This window comes from Schistocerca gregaria, chromosome X, assembly GCF_023897955.1.
Source record: "Schistocerca gregaria isolate iqSchGreg1 chromosome X, iqSchGreg1.2, whole genome shotgun sequence".
Taxonomy (NCBI): domain Eukaryota; kingdom Metazoa; phylum Arthropoda; class Insecta; order Orthoptera; family Acrididae; genus Schistocerca; species Schistocerca gregaria.
In genome coordinates this window covers 570,806,905-570,830,289 of record NC_064931.1, presented here as the reverse complement: position 1 = coordinate 570,830,289, position 23,385 = coordinate 570,806,905, and the positions used below count along the sequence as shown (strand labels likewise).

Sequence of the window (23,385 nt, the reverse complement as noted above, 5' to 3'; positions counted from 1 at the left end):
ACATTTATTCTGACACCTTACACATTCTCCTCCTTCCGTGTTTGATTTTGCTCTGTGTCAATCAATGGTTGAGAAATTGATTGAAGTCAGTGCAAAATTGGTTGCAACTGCTGACTGTAGCAAATGATGTATTTACTGACCAATATCCTATTTTAATCTTTTGCGTACCTTTACAGTGGTTCGATCTAGTCTCCTTATATTTCCGTTTTTCATTGTACTTGATTTCATGTTTACAGATTTGAGCTCTTAAGTGATGTTCTTTTTTATTTCAAAATTTAAAATTCTTCCTAATTTTCTGATTTTTATACAATTATTTTTAACTAATCTAAAATCCTTTTATTTCAATATAGTTGTCTACATTTTAATTTTAATTTAAATTCAAACAATTTGAGCTTATCTATAAATTTGTATCATCCCTAAAATTTTTTACTTTGAGACTGATCTGTTTTTTGATTACCTAATTTATGTTAAATGATGATGGATATTTATTGAAGTAGATAAACCTTCATTTAACATCATCTTCTCCTTTTTCAATATTTGTCACTTTATCTCCAGCTTTCATATCGATCATAATCTAAGAAAGATTCATTTCTGACAATAAGGCTTTATGATCTATATTAAACTCAACCGAATCATTCCCATTACCTTACAGGCGTAATCCTATTCATAAATATTCTTATATTCCCCAAAAATCTTAAATCTACACATTACAACTTTACAAAAATTTTAAAATTTAACTTTTACAAACATATTAAATTTCTAATCCTACGAATTACTTTACAAAATGACATCATGGAATACCTAAACCCATTCATATTTATGTATCCTCTATTTTTGACGAACATATCACACATTACAATCTTAACTTCCCAAGAAATGTTAATTTTAGGTTATCTTAATTTAAACATGTTGAAAATATGAAATACTAATAAATATTATTGATATGTCAAGCAAGATTAACGTTTTAAAAACATCGTTAATAAAGATCTATTGCTAACATCTTAAAGTCTTCCAATTCACATACTTTTTTTTAAACACAATCGCAAAATTATCTCCTTTTTTCCAGTTTATTCGGACAGTAGCCTGTCGCAGACAGTTCTTTCCCCTACATCTTTAACATGGTTAATAGAAATCGTCACTTTTTTTCATATGTTTCGGCGTGCCTCCGTCGACATGGAATGATGGTCAGCCGTGTGCCTCGCGATGTGTCTGTTGAGTATGGAATGACGATTGGCATGTGCCTCGCCTCGTTTCTACTGAGCATGGAATGCCAGCCGGCAGGAAGGTAGGTTACTGAAGGTCTGAGCGTGTTGTGAATGCGTGGTTGCCTTTGTTCAAATGGTTCAAATGGCTCTGAGCACTATGGGACTTAACTACTGTGGTCATCAGTCCCCTAGAACTTAGAACCACTTAAACCTAACTAACCTAAGGACATCACACACATCCATGCAAGAGGCAGGATTCGAACCTGCGACCGTAGCAGTCGCGCGGTTCCGGACTGCGCGCCTAGAACCGCTAGACCACCGCGGTCGGTTGCCTTTGTTCCATTTTTCATGTGCCCATGGTGACGGTTTTATTTGAGATCCATCCGTGGCAGCAAAAAACGTATCGATTCTTTGGCGGTTCATCGTTGGTCTATTCGTTTCTAGGTATTCATATGAGTAGTCATCTCCTATTTCTCGGTATGACATCTGAAGATGTTGTAATTTGCCATAAGGAATAGCGCTAGAACAGTTAAATTGGATTCTCGTTATTAGTTAAATGCAAATAACGGCCTTGTATGGGAAGGGGTTTGAAAAGGTTTCTTGATCTCTTCTGGTACAGGCTCTTCCTTCTTCCAAATCTTCTGCGTGAAATCTTCTGATCTTGGTGCATCTTGCAGTCTTCTACCTAGTACCATCGTTGTTATCTGGACCGGGAATTGGGATTGAAGACCTGTTTAATCTCATTATCGTTTAATCCGTTCTTACGGTGTCTTCATTGAAATTGTTGTGTACTCTTTTATTGTATTCGATTGTTCATCTACATAGATTGGACAACCTTCCATCGTTTTCTTGCTTCGTCCCATGAGTATCCATGGGTCGTTTCGCAGTTGTTGAATTCGATATGGTCTGATAACAGTTTCCGCTATTCTGCCCGTTGAGTTACAGATATGCATCTCTTCTTCTTCCTGTGGTGAATTTAAACGCCCACTAGTCCTTACTGTAATATGTCCGCCTCCGTTCCGGTTCGGTGGACATCCATCATTTCTCCATATGCTACTTTCAACAGTTCGGGATAGAAGTGCCAAATATCTAACACTTTCGCAAAAGCAATGTTATAACGCTTGTATGTGGCTTTCGTATGAATAAAGTTCACATCAGGGTACATGTTGATTGTATCCAGGATGCGTTGTAGCTCTCCAGACTTTGCCGCGGAGGTGTTATCCTCTTGGACCGTTGCTTCCACCAAGGCCTCTTCTTTCGACATCTCGTAAGGAGACATACCAGGCACTCACACTTAGTGTCCCTTAATCTCACGCCTAACAGCTCTCCTCAGTCCTGCCGTCGATCTGGCCGCAATGATGCTGCACCTTGTCTGCTGACTTCATATCTAATACAATGTTTGTCCCTGATTTGATTACCTTACTTCTTTTACACCCTCACCTATTCTCTATTTCACATGATATCGTTATCTATTTTATTGTAACCCTTACTCCCTTAAATTACACTACAACTTTACAAACATTAAAATTCTTTAATAAACTTTACAAAAGTTATCATTTACTCTATAAAAATATTTTTCTTATCATGGTGTATATCTATTCATCTCTTCTCCCCATTCTACTTGATTTTCTTAACATACAGGTCATGGTTTCCTCATCTTAATCAGGATGGATATTAAGAGTGAAACTGATGGTGATGACTGTTAGTAAGTTAGTGAATTCCTTCCACTAACTCATTTTATTATTCTAACTACAAGTACTTCATATTATTTTTGAAAACCTCGCGCCTTGACTCCGACTCCCGCGTCTTTTTCTCTACAATCTCTTCTTTTTGCCATTGACTGTAACAGAACTTCAAAATATAAAATAAATCCCACCTCTTTCCCATTCCTTTTCAAAAACGTGCTCTGTTGTTATATTCCATTGTTATAAAGTATAAATTTTTTCTCATTTGTTCTTATCCCTTTCTCCTTTTTCTCGATAGTAAACTTTTATGTTCCTTCCTTTCTCCATCATACTCTTCCTTATTGAAATCTTTTCTGGGATAATCTTACTTTCTACTGTTTACCTCTTTCCACGAAATAACATATTTCTTGCTTAGCTTAATAATTCAATTCTCTTTCCTAATTATTATCTCCTAACGACTTCTTATATTTATTTCCCTCCTTTCTTTATTTCAGTATCAGTTTGTGGTACCTTCCACAAATTATATATGCTTCACATATTCCCCCAAAATATCTCCTCAATTATTTTTTCACCGTCCTTGACGGAACAAATTAGAAATGACTATGCCCTTCTTACCGAATTATTTATTTCCTTCCTGCTTCTTTACCTCCTTTCGTCCACAAAAATCAACTCCCTTCTTCTTTACACTACGCCTTTAAGAGAGAATATACGTTACTTTCCTGTCTTTTCTTCATAATATCCTTTTACCTTCCTACGAAATGTGTTTTATTTATTTAACTGAGATAAACACAAGTTAAATGTTTTATCAGTGTGCAATTTTTGTCTTTCATACTCTTTGGTTTCTGGGCATTTAATACAACTAAATTCTAGTGTGGAATTGCTCTTTTTTTCTTTTGTTTACCCTTTACACAATTTCAAATGACTCACATGGTGCAAACTCAATGATTTTCGTGTGCTAAATATGTCATCTGCCTTAAGTATCACTATCGGTGTTATCAATGGTGCTTTATCCTCTTGGCATACTATTTCTCTCTCCGTTTCGTATACATGAGCTACATCTTTTACAATTTCGTCATCATCAGTTTTTGTACTACTGTCTGTTTTCACTGTTAATAACTCCTGTTCCTCATCATCGGTCGATACCTAGTCAACTGAATCCCAGCATGTTGGTTTTTGTATCCGATTACCCCCTATACCTACTTCAGAATGTTGCTGATCAAAACTATGTCTATTTTCATGTTTAATTATACAATTAACTTCATTTCGCGATTGAATCACTTGTGACTGGTCTTCGTAGGGTTCATCTCGTCAATTCTGTCTTTTACCTGGGTTTGGTGGCCTCGACTCGATTTCCTGTACCAGTTCACTACGCGTGTTTTGTCCTGCTAAAGCTTTATTTTCCCAATCTACCTGAGTTCTGATCATTCCATTTAAACCTGAGTAACTTGGATTTTGTTGTTGAAAACCTCTAAACCTTCCTGCCTCGTTTGCACGGTGATTATACCTCGGATCACAGTTACCACCGTAGTTTCTAGGACCAAATCCACTATTGTAATTCCGCGGCCCACCGAAAACATAATTATTATTCGACCTCTGTGAATTTCCAAAATCATAGTTATTGTTATTCCATGGGCGATTACCATTCTTTCGAAATCGATTACCTCTTTCTACGTTATTATTGCCATTGTAACTACACTCCTGGAAATGGAAAAAAGAACACATTGACACCGGTGTGTCAGACCCACCATACTTGCTCCGGACACTGCGAGAGGGCTGTACAAGCAATGATCACACGCACGGCACAGCGGACACACCAGGAACCGCGGTGTTGGCCGTCGAATGGCGCCAGCTGCGCAGCATTTGTGCACCGCCGCCGTCAGTGTCAGCCAGTTTGCCGTGGTATACGGAGCTCCATCGCAGTCTTTAACACTGGTAGCATGCCGCGACAGCGTGGACGTGAACTGTATGTGCAGTTGACGGACTTTGAGCGAGGGCGTATAGTGGGCATGCGGAAGGCCGGGTGGACGTACCGCCGAATTGCTCAACACGTGGGGCGTGAGGTCTCCACAGTACATCGATGTTGTCGCCAGTGGTCGGCGGAAGGTGCACGTGCCCGTCGACCTGGGACCGGACCGCAGCGACACACGGATGCACGCCAAGACCGTAGGATCCTACACAGTGCCGTAGGGGACCGCACCGCCACTTCCCAGCAAATTAGGGACACTGTTGCTCCTGGGGTATCGGCGAGGACCATTCGCAACCGTCTCCATGAAGCTGGCCTACGGTCCCGCACACCGTTAGGCCGTCTTCCGCTTACGCCCCAACATCGTGCAGCCCGCCTCCAGTGGTGTCGCGACAGGCGTAAATGGAGGGACGAATGGAGACGTGTCGTCTTCAGCGATGAGAGTCGCTTCTGCCTTGGTGCCAATGATGGTCGTATGCGTTTTTGGCGCCGTCCAGGTGAGCGCTACAATCAGGACTGCATACGACCGAGGCACACAGGGCCAACACCCGGCATCATGGTGTGGGGAGCGATCTCCTACACTGGCCGTACACCTCTGGTGATCGTCGAGGGGACACTGAATAGTGCACGGTACATCCAAACCGTCATCGAACCCATCGTTCTACCATTCGTAGACCGGCAAGGGAACTTGCTGTTCCAACAGGACAATGCACGTCCGCATGTATCCCGTGCCACCCAACGTGCTCTAGAAGGTGTAAGTCAACTACCCTGGCCAGCAAGATCTCCGGATCTGTCCCCCATTGAGCATGTTTGGGACTGGATGAAGCGTCGTCTCACGTGGTCTGCACATCCAGCACGAACGCTGTTCCAGCTGAGGCGCCAGGTGGAAATGGCATGGCAAGCCGTTCCACAGGACTACATCCAGCATCTCTACGATCGTCTCCATGGGAGAATAGCAGCCTGCATTGCTGCGAAAGGTGGATATACACTGTACTAGTGCCGACATTGTGCATGCTCTGTTGCCTGTGTCTATGTGCCTGTGGTTCTGTCAGTGTGATCATGTGATGTATCTGACCCCAGGAATGTGTCAATAAAATTTCCCCTTCCTGGGACAATGAATTCACGGTGTTCTTATTTCAATTTCCAGGAGTGTATAATTAAAGCCTAATCGGTTGCTATTATCCTCCTGCCATTGTTTTCTCTCACTGTACGTTGATTCTTCGCGTCATCTTCACTGAAGATGAATTCAAGCTCTCTTAACATCCCTTTAAATGCTTGTTTATTATCTCCTGCCCCAACAACCAGTAACTGCTGATAACGTAAGGGTAACTTCATTGTGCACATACGTATCAATTTCCCATCACTGTGTGGATTATCTAAACACTGATTCTTTTTTGTCATTTCTTCGAAAAATCTAAATGGTTTCTTTTCTCCTGAATTTTCGAATAACTCTTTCTGTAACAATTCATACTTTATTCTATTTTGGGTTTCCATGGACCAGTATCGCTCCAACAATGTGGATTTAAATTGCTCATACGATTGACAGTTTGTAGCTACTCTTTGCATGTTTTCCGCTATTGCCCCGTCCAAATGCCCACAAATGAAGTCAAGTTTATGTCTAAGTGGCCAATGCTCTGGTAAACCGATCTAGAATTGATTTATAAACGTGCGTGGGTGTAAGCCGTTCCCACTTTCTTTGTAATGTTGGAATTTTCGGACTGTCAGAAAGTGATCATTGTCAAATTTTTCTGTTCCACCATAGGGCGTTTGTGTTTTCACAATATTATGCGTTCCCTTCAACTGTGTCATGTTTTCTTGTATTCGTTCTACCATATTTGGGTTTTGAGATGACAGATTTACGTCCCATCTAGCATCGTATGATATGACATGAAAATTGAGAAATGGTACATGTGTCGTCGCAACTTGCTCTGTTCTCGCGTCACTCGCGTACGTTCGGAGGGTCGGCTGCGCTCTGTTGGAATGCGCGCCTTTACCGTTTCCCGCTCCATTGTCTGTTGTGACCGCACATTACCTGCTTCACTCACCTGTGTTAACTGTTCTCTTGCAATTTGCTTCTGTTTCGTTTCGGTAATTACTGACTCAACCTCTTGTGGATATACGACTACAATCTCATGGCTTTTTTGTGTTTCCGCTACAGCTACGGAAGATTGCACAACTGACTTGTTTACTTCTGGATTTCTGTCCATCACTATGTCGGATGATACTACAGATTCCGTTGACTCACTTTTGCTTTCTGTAAGGTTCTCTATACACTGTTTCAGTTCCGTACGAAGCTGTTCATACTGTTTCTGATTTTTCGAGACGATGTTTTCAATGGATGTATAGAATCTTTTTAGTGCGGCTCGCGTGACACGTTTTCTGACATTGAGATCTTCCACGACTTGTTGCGCCTTATCAGACGTCTTACGTGCTAAATTATAAACTCTTTGATTAACATTAGACACTGCATCCTGCACCTGATCAACGTCAGAACGCATCTTTTTGTCGTCGGCCATTAACGGTGGTATAAGCTCGCACGAATCTCTCGCCTCTCTCCGGATTTTAGTAAACTTTTCGTTAACTTCCGTTCGTAAATTCGCTGATTTTTCGCGGACGTTTTCGAATCCAGCATAGGTTTCAAATTTGAGACTATTTAAGCCAGCATTTGTCTCTGTTTTTAAAACTTCTAACCTTGCATTTGTTTCAGTTTTTAAATCTGCTAACCCTGCGTTTGTTTCAAGTTTTAGGTGTGCCAACACTGCATTAGTTTGCTTTACGACCATAGTGAGATGCTTCAATATAGTGAACACACTATCTGGCTCTTCGCAAACGTCACCTGTCACTATTTGATGTAAATTTTGCCGTTCGCGTCTTTCACGGGGTGTCTCAGCGGCTTCCGTACATAGTGCGGACGCACTTACACACACTCTTTCTGTTGGAAACTGCCCTGTGTGCTTTAGAATTACTATATTTTGTTTATCGTACTGAACTTGCTCGTCCTCCGATTCTACTTCTGGCCCACTAGATCCGTCATTTGTTTGTAGCTGTACATTCTCAGACTATGATACAAATCACGAAACTACCACCATTCCCTCTGCACTGTCACTATGTCCCTTTCCGTGACTCTCATTCGATACATTTTGTTGTACATCAATCTATATCTTTTCCAGATCTTCTGTTTGCCCTATCTGCGATAATCTCCGATCTTCCACCATCTCCGATCATCTAACTAACCTCTGTCTTTCTCGAATTGCGCCAGCCTGAGCTCCGGTCAACATCAAGTTATATGATATCACACGTTTCCAAAATAGCATAGACTGTTTCTTTGCCTATGTACACATCACCAGCAAAGCCGCTCACTGTTTGTAGAATTTCAAATCAACTCAACATCGCCTTGAATAACTTCACACGCGCCAGCAAGATCATGCACAAACTACTTTTACACCAACATAAACATTATCTTATTTATTAATGCACCGTTTCTACACTTTGCATCACACATTTACTGTATTCTGGCCACTATACATACACATACATTGGGTAATCTTGTCACAAAACAAAAAAGAAAAACTTTTTTTAATTCAAATATTTTAATTTCCCTTTCAGATTTGACTAATTGCCATCCAGGCAAATCAATTGCTATCCTGTCAGGGTCGCCATTCTGTAAGATTTCGAGGACAGAACAATTCCATAAGCTGTAACTATTTTGGTTTAATGTTGCAAATCTTATCACAGTACTACAGGCACTTACACAGTTTAAAATGTGACAATGTTACGACAGGTGTCAAACGAACGCATCTCGTCCTCAGAAAGTGAAATAATAATAAACACAACAATAGTAAATTTTAACTAGAAGTTTCTTAACAAAATTATTCTTATGACTACATCATGATGTTGGCCAGTACTACTATAAATCATCCGATTGTGGTTCAAAGTTCAGTACTATTTAGGATGACAATCAAGTTGATGATGGTTAGTTTGAGTTGAGAGAAAGATTATCCAAGGTCGCTAGAGTTTACAGTGATGCAAGCTGAGCAACCAACAAGTTTATGCCTCCGCTCGCGATATTTACCTTAGCTGCGATGAGCTGTCACGTCCATGGCTGCTCTCGTCCTCTGAAATTCCCATAAAAAAGTACTCTTACCTAGTCGTGGAATATGGCGATACGTACGTGCATGACTGGTGCAGCGTGCATATTAAAATTCCCTCTCACTCATCGCAAGAACAATTAACGAACTGGATAGTTCGTTTTTCCACAGTTGGAGCTCAACGACGCTACAGCTACAGCCGCAGTGAAGGAAGTGTTCACAGAAGTCTCTCCTCTGCGTTGTACAGAGCGTTATGTGCCCAGTTCTGCACTTGACGCCAGTTCAGAGAAGAGTCTCCAAAAATTTCGTTCTTGTCTTTCTCGTAGCCAGCCTGTCTCCCCACTTGGGTTATTTCATTCTTCATGTCACTGCTTTTCTTGACCAATAGGAACGTTCCTCTTATTTTGTGGAAACTCTCTCTACCAATCGCAAGGCCCCTACCATTAAACTGCATCGAAATCTCGGTACTTTACTCCTTCCTAGTTCGTTTCCATCAATTTGTGCCTCCTCCAGATGCCTAAAAGTTACATGTGCACGTCACATGTGTACCACTCACTGTTCACAAGATCAACTGCATCACTGGTTTAGTTTGTATCCATTTGGAATTCCGAAACACTATTTTCTAAAGCTTCTTTCTGTCCTAGTTTTGGTGGCCTGTTACTTACTCTCCAGTATGCATCACCTGTCCGGTCGCTGACTCCCGCAGCGGGACGCCCTCTAAGAGATTTTCGTGGTGTCTCCCATGGTGTGCCCTCCGCTTTTGCCCTACCTGCTTCCACACAAAATGTTTCCTTTCGCTGCTTGTTTCACCTTCTGCTCATTGACATGCATTGTATAGGAGCTGTGTGTTAATATCAGTGATTGAGTTCCATCCCTTTTGCATTACATAGATATAGGCAAATTTACTCTTTAACACCAAAGTAAGTCAGGTGTCATATTCACCTTCCCATTACACTGTATAAAACTTCTATGTAAGGTGTGAAATTGACCTTCATATATCGTGCCACCTTACACAGAAGCCTTCTAGTAGTTTGTGGTGGTTGGCAGGAGAGCCAACCAGTATAACTAAAGGAGGCCGAAATGCACGCGTTTTAGCTCACGCAGGCTGACGTGAGGTCTGGAACATGACAAGGGAATTAGAATTGAAAAACGGACGTAGCGGGTGGAATACTTAACTTTAATCCATTAATGAAGAACGTCGCTCTTTATGGTACCTGATTCACAATATCAATAGTACGGATACTGGCGCCTTGCTAGGTCGTGGCAAATAACGTAGCTGAAGGCTATGCCAATTATAGTCTCGGCAAATGAGAGCGTAGAAGTCAGTGAACCATCGCTAGCAAAGTCGGCTGTACAACTGGGGCGAGTGCTAGGAAGTCTCCCTAGACCTGCCGTGTGGCGGCGCTCGGTCTGCAATCATTGATAGTGGCGACAAGCGGGTCCGAAGTATACTACCGGACCGCGGCCGATTTAAAGGCTACCACCTAGCAAGTGTGGTGTCTGGCAGTGACACCACATACACTCCTGGAAATTGAAATAAGAACACCGTGAATTCATTGTCCCAGGAAGGCGAAACTTTATTGACACATTCCTGGGGTCAGATACATCACCTGATGACACTGACAGAACCACAGGCACATAGACACAGGCAACAGAGCATGCACAATGTCGGCACTAGTACCGTGTATATCCACCTTTCGCAGCAATGCAGGCTGCTATTCTCCCATGGAGACGATCGTAGAGATGCTGGATGTAGTCCTGTGGAACGGCTTGCCATGCCATTTCCACCTGGCGCCTCAGTTGCACCAGCGTTCCTGCTGGACGTGCAGACCGCGTGAGACGACGTTTCATCCAGTTCCAAACATGCTCAATGGGGGACAGATCCGGAGATCTTGCTGGCCAGGGTAGTTGACTTACACCTTCTAGAGCACGTTGTTTGGCACGGGATACATGCGAACGTGCATTGTCCTGTTGGAACAGCAAGTTCCCTTGCCGGTCTAGGAATGGTAGAACGATGGGTTCGATGACGGTTTGGATGTACCGTGCACTATTCAGTGTCCCCTCGACGATCACCAGAGGTGTACGGCCAGTGTAGGAGATAGCTCCCCACACCATGATGCCGGGTGTTGGCCCTGTGTGCCTCGATCGTATGCAGTCCTGATTGTGGCGCTCACCTGCACGGCGCCAAACACGCATACGACCATCATTGGCACCAAGGCAGAAGCGACTCTCATCGCTGAAGACGACACGTCTCCATTCGTCCCTCCATTCACGCCTGTCGCGACACCACTGGAGACGGGCTGCACGATGTTGAGGCGTGAGCGGAAGACGGCCTAACGGTGTGCGGGACCGTAGCCCAGCTTCATGGAGACGGTTGCGAATGGTCCTCGCCGATACCCCAGGAGCAACAGTGTCCCTAATTTGCTAGGAAGTGGCGGTGCGGTCCCGTCCCCTACGGCACTGCGTAAGATCCTACGGTCTTGGCGTGCATCCGTGCGTCGTTGCGGTCCGGTCCCAGGTCGACGGGCACATGCACCTTCCGCCGACCACTGGCGGCAACATCGCTGTACTGTGGGGACCTCACGCCCCACGTGTTGAGCAATTCGGCGGTACGTCCACCCGGCCTCCCGCATGCCCACTATACGCCCTCGCTCAAAGTCTGTCAACTGCACATAAGGTTCACGTCCACGCTGTCGCGGCATGCTACCAGTGTTAAAGACTGCGATGGAGCTCCGTATGCCACGGCAAACTGGCTGACACTGACGGCGGCGGTGCACAAATGCTGCGCAGCTAGCGCCATTCGACGGCCAACACCGCGGTTTCTGGTGTGTCCGCTGTGCCGTGCGTGTGATCATTGCTTGTACAGCCCTCTCGCAGTGTCCGGAGCAAGTATGGTGGGTCTGACACACCGGTGTCAATGTGTTCTTTTTTCCATTTCCAGGAGTGTATTTAATTCTACAAGAAGGTTGTTAGAGTTATAGCAAACACTTTCTTCAGATATTCAAATGGTATTAGCTGTTTTGTATAGTTTTAGTCGCAAGTAACACAACACATAATTGCTAACTTTTTCAGTATTTAAGTCTGTGTACTTTAGGTCCATTAATGGGGCCACGGATGTGTCGTTAAGTGTCTCTATAAGTCAAAGAACCCACTTCCGTTGTTTTTTTCTTCTTTGATATACTAGCATGCCTGACTTCTTTCTGGAGTAATGCCCATTTTAAATCTTTTAAAGCAGTTTCCCTGGAAGAGAATGTATACGTGAAGTGATAGTACTGGTTTGTGTACTTCCATGTATTTTCAAACAGTACATCAATTATACGCTACTGGCCATTAAAATTGCTACACCACGAAGATCACGTGCTACAGACGCGAAATTTAACTGACAGGAAGAAGATGCTGTGACATGCAAATAATTAGCTTCTCAGAGCATTCAAACAAGGTTGGCGCCGGTGGCGACGCCTACAACGTGCTGACATGAGGAAAGTTTCCAACCGATTTCTCATACACAAACAGCAGTTGACCGGCGTTGCCTGGTGAAACGTTGTTGTGATGCCTTGTGTAAGGAGAAGAAATGCGTACCATCACGTTTCCGACTTTGATAAAGGTCGGATTATAGACAATCGCGACTGCAGTTTATCGTATCGCGACATTGTTGCTCGCGTTGATCGAGATCGAATGACTGTTAGCAGAATATGGAACCGGTGGGTTCAGGAGGGTAATACGGAACGCCGTGCTGGATCCCAACGGCCGCGTATCACTAGCAGTCGAGATGACAAGCATCTTATCCGCATGGCTGTAACGGATCGTGCAGCCACGTCTCGATCCCTGAGTCAACAGATGGGGACGTTTGCAAGACAACAACCACCTGCACGAACAGTTCGATTTCGTTTGCAGCAGCATGGACTATCAGCTCGGAGACCATGGCTGCGGTTATCCTTGACGCTGCATCACAGACAGGAGCGCCTGCCATGGTGTACTCAACGACGAACCTGGGTGCACCAATGGCAAAATGTTATTTTTCCGGATGAATCCAGGTTCTGTTTACAGCATCATGATGGTCGCATCCGTGTTTGGCGACATCGCGTTGAACGCACATTGGAAGCGTGTATTCGTCATCGCCATACTGGCGTATCACCCGGCGTGATGGTATGGGGTGCCATTGGTTACACGTCTCGGTCACCTCTTGTTCGCATTGAAGGCACTTTGAACAGTGGACGTTACATTTCAGATGTGTTACGAACCTTGGCTCTACTCTTCATCCGATCCCTGCGATACCCTACATTTCAGCAGGATAATGCACGACCTTATGTTGCAGGTCCTGTACGGGCCTTTCTGGATACAGAAAATCTTCAGCTGCTGCCCTGGCCAGCACATTCTCCAGGTCTCTCACCAATTGAAAACGTGTGGTCAATGGTGGCCGAGCAACTGGCTCGTCACAATACGCCAGTCACTACTCTTGATGAACTGTGGTATCGTGTTGAAGCTGCATGGGCAGCTGTACCTGTACACACCATCGAAGCTCTGTTTGACTCAATGCGCAGGTTTATCAAGGCCGTTATTATGGCCAGGGGTGGTTGTTCTGGGTACTGATTTCTCAGGATGCACCCAAAGTACGTGAAATTGTAATCACATGTCAGTTCTAGTATAATATATTTGTCCAATGAATACCCGTTTATCATCTGCATTTCTTCTTGGTGTAGCAGTTTTAATGGCCAGTAATGTAGTACACCATGCTGACAAAAGTTATAGGACAGCGATATGCATATATACAGATGACAGTAGTATCTCAAACACAAGGTATAAAAGGGCAGTCCATTGGCGGAGCCGTCATTGGTACTCTGCGCGTGTAACGGGAATTAACAGACTTTCAATGCAGCACCGTGGTTTGAGCTAGACACAGGGGACATTCCATTCCGGAAATATTTAGGAATTCAATATTCCGAGATCCATAGTGTGGACGTCTGTCTTGTGTGCATGGGTCATTGAGAAATTTTGCATACACAGGTTACATATCTTCAGCTTCAAAATGTAAGTGATAAGCAATTGACTAGAGTCTCTTGACATTGGAGGTTGTCTTATTGGCTGTTTAATTTTTATACTGATTTGTGACTGGGAGATCTAAATAGATGTAACTCAACTGCCTTAGAAAGCTCTCTGATTCTCCTATTTCCAACAAAGGGGCATAGCTCATAATCGAATTGAGAAATGTGAGAGGCTGCTCTGTATTTATAATAGTGATATACTTAGCTGTTATAGGGAGTGCTAATATTTGTGTTACCTTAGAAACTCTCAGACTGGCTGAGCTGTCATAGGGAGTGCTAATATTTGTGTTACCTTAGAAACTCTCAGACTGGCCAAATTCCAACAAAAGGGAGTGGCTTGAGACAGGGTTAAGAAATACAGAATTGTGATTTTGTGAATACATGGTCCAGTCACATTAATGTGATCACCGCATATGTTCGACGTCAATATGCAATAACCACACAGAGACAGCAGGTGACAGCACTAGTGTGGAGGGTATAAAATGCATGTTGGGGATGGCTCTGAGCACTATGGGACTCAACTGCTGTGGTCATAAGTCCCCTAGAACGTAGAACTACTTAAACCTAACTAACCTAAGGACGTCACACACATCCATGCCCGAGGTAGGATTCGAACCTGCGACCGTAGCAGTCACACGGTTCCGGACTGCGCGCCTAGAACCGCGAGACCACCGCGGCCGGCATGTTGGGGATGTGGAAAATGTCATGGTTATTTGTGGAAATGGAGTGGTTTATCTGAAATCCAGGAGAGCGTGATCATTTGCTTTCAGGCCAAAGGTGCAAGCATTTCTGAATTGGCTAAGTTTGCATAATCTCCATCTGCCACCACAGTTAAAGTATACCGTGCATGGCAAAATGGTGCTAACCAAAATCGGCACTGAGGCAACTGTGGTGCATCAAGGGCTATAGATGACAGGGGTAAATGATGGCCGAAGAGATGTGTACAGACGAAGAGACTTGCAACTGTTGAGCAAATGACCGTCCAGATAAATCAATCGGATACCAACAGTGTCTCCTCTATGACTGTTAGCGAACGTTACTGCATATGGGGATCCGCAGGAGGATCTTACTTCGTGCACCTAAGCTCACTGCTGTGCTTCAGCAATGAAATATTAATTTGTATGCCAGTAACGCAACTGTACCACTGAGTAGGGTTAGGTAGACTTTTTAGACGAATCATGTTTTATGCTCCATCGAACAGATGGCTGATAGCTTGTACAGCATGAAGTATCTGAAAGTAAACACCCACCATCAATCGTCAGAAGAGTCCAGGTTGAAGGACGTTCCCTGAGTGATCTTGTCGTTCTTGAAAGCACAGTGAATCAACACAAGTATGGACCTATCCTTGCGGACCATATCCACTCTCACAGGCAGTTCATATTTTCTCCCATATTTGAATATAATCTACAATCTGTGGGACCATCACGATCGGGCTCTACACGCCATGGACCATCAGCTGAGAGTCCTAGCGCAGGTGGTCACAGCACTGGAGTCAGAATGACTCCACATCCCCATGAATACCTTCCAGAACCTCACTTGCTCAGTTCCTGCATGTCTCACAGTGATCTTCATCTACATCTACATCTACATGACTACTCTGCAATTCACATTTAAGTGCTTGGCAGAGGGTTCATCGAACCACAATCATACTATCTCTCTACTACTCCACTCCCGAACAGCGAGCGGGAAAAACGAACACCTAAACCTTTCTGTTCTAGCTCTGATTTCTCTTATTTTATTTTGATGATCATTACTACCTATGTTGGTTGGGCTCAACAAAATATTTTCGCATTCGGAAGAGAAAGTTGGTGACTGAAATTTCGTAAAAAGGTCTCGCCGCGACGAAAAACGTCTATGCTTTAATGACTTCCATCCCAACTCGTGTATCATATCTGCCACACTCTCTTCCCTATAACGTGATAATACAAAACGAGCTGCCCTTTTTTGCACCCTTTCGATGTCCTCCGTCAACCCCACCTGGTAAGGATCCCACACCGCGCAGCAATATTCTAACAGAGGACGAACGAGTGTAGTGTAAGCAGTCTCTTAAGTGGATTTGTTGCATCTTCTAAGTGTCCTGCCAATGAAACGCAACCTTTGGCTCGCCTTCCCGACAATATTATCTATGTGGTCCTTCCAACTGAAGTTGTTCGTAATTTTAACACCCAGGTACTTAGTTGAATTGACAGCCTTGAGAATTGTACTATTTATCGAGTAATCGAATTCCAACGGATTTCTTTTGGAACTCATGTGGATCATCTCACACTTTTCGTTATTTAGCGTCAACTGCCACCTGACACACCATACAGCAATCTTTTCTAAATCGCTTTGCAACTGATACTGGTCTTCGGATGACCTTACTAGACGGTAAATTACAGCATAATCTGCGAACAATGTAAGAGAACTGCTCAGATTGTCATCCAGGTCATTTATATAGATCAGGAACAGCAGAGGTCCCAGGACGCTTCCCTGGGGAACACCTGATATCACTTCAGTTTAACTCAATGATTTGCCGTCTATTACTACGAACTGCGACCTTCCTGACAGGAAATCACGAATCCAGTCGCACAACTGAGACGATACCCCATAGCTCCGCAGCTTGATTAGAAGTCGCTTGTGAGGAACGGTGTCAAAAGCTTTCTGGAAATCTAGAAATACGGAATCAACTTGAGATCCCCTGTCGATAGCGGCCATTACTTCGTGCGAATAAAGAGCTAGCTGCGTTGCACAAGAGCGATGTTTTCTGAAGCCAAGCTGATTACGTGTCAATAGATCGTTCCCTTCGAGGTGATTCATAATGTTTGAATACAGTATATGCTCCAAAACCCTACTGCAAACCGACGTCAATGATATAGGTCTGTAGTTAAATGGATTACTCCTACTACCCTTCTTGAACACTGGTGCGACCTGCGCAATTTTCCAATCTGTAGGTACAGATCTATCGGTGAGCGAGCGGTTGTATATGAGTGCTAAGTAGGGAGCTGTTTCAAATTCTGGAATATTCCATTCGTCTTCCCTGGTGAAGGAATTTCGGAAAACTGCATTCAATAACTCCGCTTTAGCGGCACAGTCGTCGGTAACAGTACCATCGGCACTGCGCAGCGAAGGTATTGACTGCGTCTTGCCGCTTGTGTACTTTACATACGACCAGAATTTCTTCGGATTTTCTACCAAATTTCGAGACAATGTTTCGTTGTGGAACCTATTAAAGGCATCTCGCATCGAAGTACGTGCCAAATTTCGCGCGTCTGTAAATTTTAGCCCATCTTCGGGATTTCGCGTTCTTCTGAACTTCGCATGCTTTTCCCGTTGCCTCTGCAACAGCGTTCGGACCTTTTTTGTGTACCACGGGGGATCCGTTCCATCTCTTACCAATTTATGAGGTATGAATATCTCAATTGCTGTTGCTACTATATCTTCGAGCCACATTTCGTCTACATTCGCATAGTCAGTTCGGAAGGAATGGAAATTGTCTTTTAGGAAGGCTTCTAGTGACACTTTATCCTCTTTTTTAAATAAAATTATTTTGCGTTGGTTTCTGATGGATTTGGAAGAAATGGTATAGAGCCTAGCTACAACGACCTTGTGATCACTAATCCCTGTATCAGTCATGATGCTCTCTATCAGCTCTGGATTGTTTGTGGCTAAGAGGTCAAGTGTGTTTTTACAACCATTTACAATTCGTGTGCAAAATGCAAAATGTGGTTATCCTGGCTTTTGATTGGCTAAAGTGACTCGACAGTGTATGTGTGTTAGCTTAGAAGCTCTCTGACTGGTTCATTTTCTAGAAAGGGGCATCCCTTTGGGGAGGGGAAGGGAGGGTAACTATCATGGCTTGGGAAGGATTAATGGAGGAGAGTTGGGCAAAGAGAAATTTGGGAGGGGGCGGTAGGGGAGGAGAGGGCAAAGATCTGGGGCAGAGATCTGAGAGGAATGGAGGGGAAGAGTGAAGGAGGTCAAGGTCATAGGTCAAAAGTCAAATCTGGTCCACAATGCCTGTTGTCCTCCTACTCAGCAATACTCAAGAATGGATCACACCAGCGTTGTGCATATGGTCTCATTAGTAGGTGCACTACACATCCGCAGAACTCTCCCTCTAATCCGTATTCGTTCATGAAGTTGCACAGTAATATCCGTGTCTTGGTAAAAATGCGTTTCATATATACTGCAAACTCGAACCCCATCAACACAATTTCAGAAATTGTTGAGGGAGTCATGAGTAACACAGCAGAGACTGGACCCTATTTACGCAAACGTCATGGAAAGAATATACAGAGCGCCGAAGTAACAGCGGAAAAACTCTGTTGCTAGGCAACTCTTTCGGCAGTAAACGTGAGGCATATCAATGACAATCCCACTAGTTTCGGTGGTGTTATTGTAGCAGACTTGTTAGACTTGTTAGAAGGGATGTAACGCCCTACATACTGTTTCGTCTGCAGTCTGTCAGCGTACGAACCTATGTTTGCTGCAAAACGCGTGGCCTAGTGGCAGGCGTAACTTCGACGCCCTGCAACGTTTCTGGACATACATTATCTCATCATAAGTTTCCGGAAACCTGTTAATGGACATTAATTTTGAGGTGCGTCCTCCATTCTCCTTTATAACGACTTCAACTGTGCTGGAGACACTTTCCATGAGGTATCTGTAGAGGAATTGCAGCCCATCATTCCTCAAGGACCGAAACTAGAGAACGTGCTGACTTTTAAGTTTAACGTTTTGTCTACTGATGGTCCATCACGTAAGTAACGGAATGGCTCGCTTTTTACATTTTTTACAAATATTCAAAAGACATTTTTATTGTGTTCTAGTAACATATTATCTTACAACTAAACAAAAACTTAAAAATAGCTTTAGATTGAAAATTTATAACAATTTAAATAAAGAGTGTTTTATTAGGAGGAAAGAATGAAGAAGACAGAACATAATATGTTCCCTTCACCAGTGCCATTCCAAATGCGTGGACCCTGGAAGGATACTTCGAGCCACTCACTACCTTGTGGCATATTGATTTCTAATCTTCATAATTAACTGATTGTAGTGAAGCATCGCTGAATGAACATGGACTTGGTACCTTTAACCTGTCTTCTATGCTATTATATTCTAATAACTATTCTATTCTAATTTAATGTAAGTCCTTGTATCGCTCTGTGTTTGGCTGATCTATTCCATGCATGAACGATCTAGTTACCCTGTGGTATTGCCTCTAGACAACAGCTCTTACAGGTTCCAATAATGGTTCAAATGGCTCTGAGCACTACGGGACTTAACTGCTGTGGTGATCAGTCCCCTAGAACTTAGAACTACTTAAACCTAACTAACCTAAGGACATCACACACATCGGTGCCAGAGGCAGGATTCGAACCTGCGACCGTCTTGCAGGTTTAACGTGCCTATTTAGGGCACACACCGGCATAGTTGTAGATAGTTAATGTCTACAAAGGTTATTTCTTGGCGTCCTCTGATTTGGAAGGTGTTAGCGGCCAATTTGTCAGTGTAGTGTGCCCCATTTTGCATCCAATGTTTCGCTCATGAGTTATAAACTGTCATTGTCATAGCCAGTGTTTTCGTTCTGTTCTATGTGTTGATAATTCCCACGGGTCAAGTTTATCTCGGGAAATTGTCTATCTAGTTCGTCTGTACAGCCTTCTTTCTATGTATTCGTTACATACACTGTCCAGTCACATTAATGTGACCAGCTGCCAAAAATCTCAAAAATGACCTTCTGTAGACGAACCTATGAGAGACGTGCAGGAAGGAGTAAGTGACGTTCTGGAAGGTACGGACAGGGATGTGCAGCCATGGCCACTCCTGTGCCGTGGTCAGCTGAACTATGTTTCTCAGTTGAGGATCCATGGTACGATAGCCCAATCGAGATGGTCCCACAGACTCTCGATTGGGCTTAAATCCGGAGACTTTGATAGCCAGGGGAGTATGGTAATTTCATCCTGGTGCTCTTCGGACCACACTGATACACAGCGAGCTCTGTGACATGTTGCATTATCCTGCTGCTTGATGCCAACATGTCGATGGAAACCAAACTGCATGTATGGTTGGTCATGATCCCCAAGAATAGATACATACTTGTAGTTATCCAGAAAGAGAAGATCATTTAGAGAATGCCATGAAAACATTTCTCCGACGCTTTTTGAAGGCTGTTAGCTTTCAGACATTTCACGCCGTAAATGCCGGCGGCCATAGGTCGAATGGAGAATAAAACATGGTTCACCTGAAAAGACCACCTGTCGCCGCTCAGTGGACGTCCAGCTGCAATATCGGCGTACAAATTCCAGCCTTCGTTATAGATGAACAGCAGTCAACAATAGTGCATGAACCAGTACCTGCTGCAGGTACCCATAAGCAACAACTTTCACTTAGCCGTTATTGACAAAACCCTTTGGTTCATCGGTGTAGGGGGTGGGGGTCAGTTTCTCAACAGCTGCACATCTCCACAGCCGACGTTAACCCCTGTTATCTATGCCTGGTGGTGCACCACAGCTGCCTCGTCGCCTATTTTGGATAGCGCCATTTTGCTGTGCGAGGTATATCTTAACCACAGTGGTCCGCGAACAGTTTACAAACTTAGCCGTTCCGGAAGTGCTTGTACCATTGGTCTGAAAATCAACGTTCATGCCCTTCTGGATATCAGATAATACGCTCGATTTCCTTGGTTTGACAACGACTGCACTGTTTACCGATTCCTCCAGACACGTTTCTTATATTCTCCAACGCTAATGCTGCCACCTGCCATCTGTGAGTGGTTATTACACGTTGACATCGAACATAGGCGGCTGTCTTATTAATGTGACTGGACCGCATAGTACGCGTGATATAATGTCAGCGGGTCCGTTCAGGTCTTCCCATTTATGTGCGTCGCCCTATGGATTCTTAGATGTTGCCATGTGTGAAATTAAATTATCAGGTCCGCATATGTTGTGTGCACTGTAGATGTATACGCTCAGGCGATCTTCGTTTCCGACGGTAATAGTCTGTTCGCTGAAAGAGGTGCATTCGATAAAGATGTATTGGACAGGGCCGTGCCTTGTAAAAAGTGAGCAGTGCCTCGACTGGAGTCTATGTGGCGCATTTTCAACCATTCCTGTATGTTAGGAATAAAGGACTAAACTCTGCGGCCTTTATGACAACTTGTCCACTGTCGCTGCCACGCATTCGCTCGCCACAGTCTAAGTTGACGCTTTTGCCTTACATCTTCCCTCGTGATTTCCATTACTTTATCTAGTCTGCCCCTCTTCAGCCACTATATCATAGCTCGTTCACTAATAGCTAGGGCCATCGAATATATTCTGAGCACTACGCGCACTGCTACCACTGTCGTGGTGCCGAAAGCCCCTGATAGTCTGATCGTTTTGTGACGCCGTTTGTGTTCCGCTGTGGTCACCGCAAAACGTGCTATTGATTCAAACATGGCATGCTGACAGATTCTTATGCTATAAGTATTTAAGTGACTGTGTTGAAGCACGTGACATTATGCACTTTTTTTTTTTTGTCAGCTGCCTGGTTAAATGTCAATCGATCGTCAGTCTGTATGTCCAAGTATCTAGTTACGTGTTTTCTGTGAATATTAGCATTGTGCAGTTTTGTAACCGAGTCTTTCTGTAGTTTTTCTTGCAATAATGTGTAGACTGTCTTGTCCGGGAACCATAGCGAACATGCTTTTAGGGCACCACCTGTCCATCTTGCGTAGAATGCCACAGGCTTTGGTTTCCAGTCCTCTTCTTGGGTTTGCTGCCACTAAAACCAACAGATCATCAGCGTATGTGACAATCCCGTGTGTGTGTGTGTGTGTGTGTGTGTGTGTGTGTGTGTGTGTGTATGTGTATCCCCATCCATTTCTGGATGATAATGGACATTGATATGAGATGTGTCTGCCATTCGTCTTTATGACGACTTGAATTCTGTTGGTGACACTTTTAATGAGACGTCTGAATATCTACGAAAGAACAGAAGCCCATTGTTCTTCAAGACCCGAAACCAGAGAAGGTAATGATTTTGGACGCTGAGTTCTGGAACTAAGTCGACGTTCTAACTCATCTCGAAGTTGTTCCATCGGCTTCTGGTCGTGACTCTACGCAGGCCAGTCGATTTCATGAATGTTATTGTTCACAGATCACTGCCTCATAGATGCTGTCTTATGACAGGGTACATTGCTATGCTGACACAAACATCCATCGCATCCGAACTGCTGCGCTACTGTATGCAGTACACAATGCGTACAACGTGTTACGCCCTCCCCCATTCAAAATTTTCCTGAGCGCAATAATCATACCACACCCTAAACACAAAAACACCCCCATACCGTAACACCATGGGCTCTGTACTTAATTGTTGCAATTGTGATCCATTACTCCGAATCAATCGTTTACAGTGGTACACCGCTGAGTGGCAAAGCTCTTTACGCCACCTCAAGCGTCCCCTAACTGACTACACAGATGTATGGCTTATGAAGAGCTGCTCGAACACTGTACCCTATTCTTTTTAATTCCCAACGTACAGTCACTGCGGTAGTTGGACTGCTTTCAGCACTTTGGAACTCACTAGCCATTGTTCCGCTGATTTCATGCAATATTTTCTAACCAGCTCGACGGCCTCTGTCCATCTCTATATGAGGTTTTCCTGGTCTTGGTTTAGCTGTGGCTGTTCCTTCGTGTTTTCACTTCACAATCACATCATAAACGGTAGACTTGGGCAGTTTTAATGGGACTGAAATATCCTTGATGGATATGTTACTCAGATCATACTCAACGACTAATCCACGTTCGAAGTCACTGAGCATTCCTGACCGACATTCTCCTGTTACTGCATCTCTACTGGCGACACAGCACTCGCCGCCACCTTTTATACTGGCGGGTCCTCCTCTCGTGACATCTAGTCGTTAGTTCAACATTACATAGGGGTATCCAGATACTTCTTATCAGACAGTATTAGTGCCTATTCTCTGTCCACTACAACACCTCTAAGTTTGTCGGTATCTTTTTATCTACCCTGTACACGAATTATTTCAAGATATGAATAATATATTAACACTTATGAATATAGCCACATCAAGAAGGATGCACCTGACAGAAATAAGCTTTATCTGTTTCAAAGCAGGTTTTCGGTCATTAATAGCAATCGTCACTTCCACCTATGTTTCACAACGTTTTATTGCAGACGATCTAAGACTGGATTACAAGCTCAAATGGCTCTGAGCACTATGCGACTTAACATCTGTGGTCATCAGTCGCCTAGAACTTAGAACTAATTAAACCTAACTAACCTAAGGACATCACACACATTCATGCCCAAGGCAGGATTCGAACCTGCGACCGTAGCAGTCTCGCGGTTCCGGACTGAGCGCCTAGAACCGTGAGACCACCGCGGCCGGCGGATTACAAGTCAAATTTA

At 43.8% G+C, this 23,385-nt stretch overlaps 1 protein-coding gene across 1 annotated transcript in view; it reads left to right on the top strand.

Annotated features, from left to right (window-relative positions):
- Positions 1–23,385, top strand: part of LOC126299097 (relaxin receptor 1) — a 756,631-nt gene that overhangs the window by 558,535 nt on the left and 174,711 nt on the right. The window lies entirely within an intron of this gene.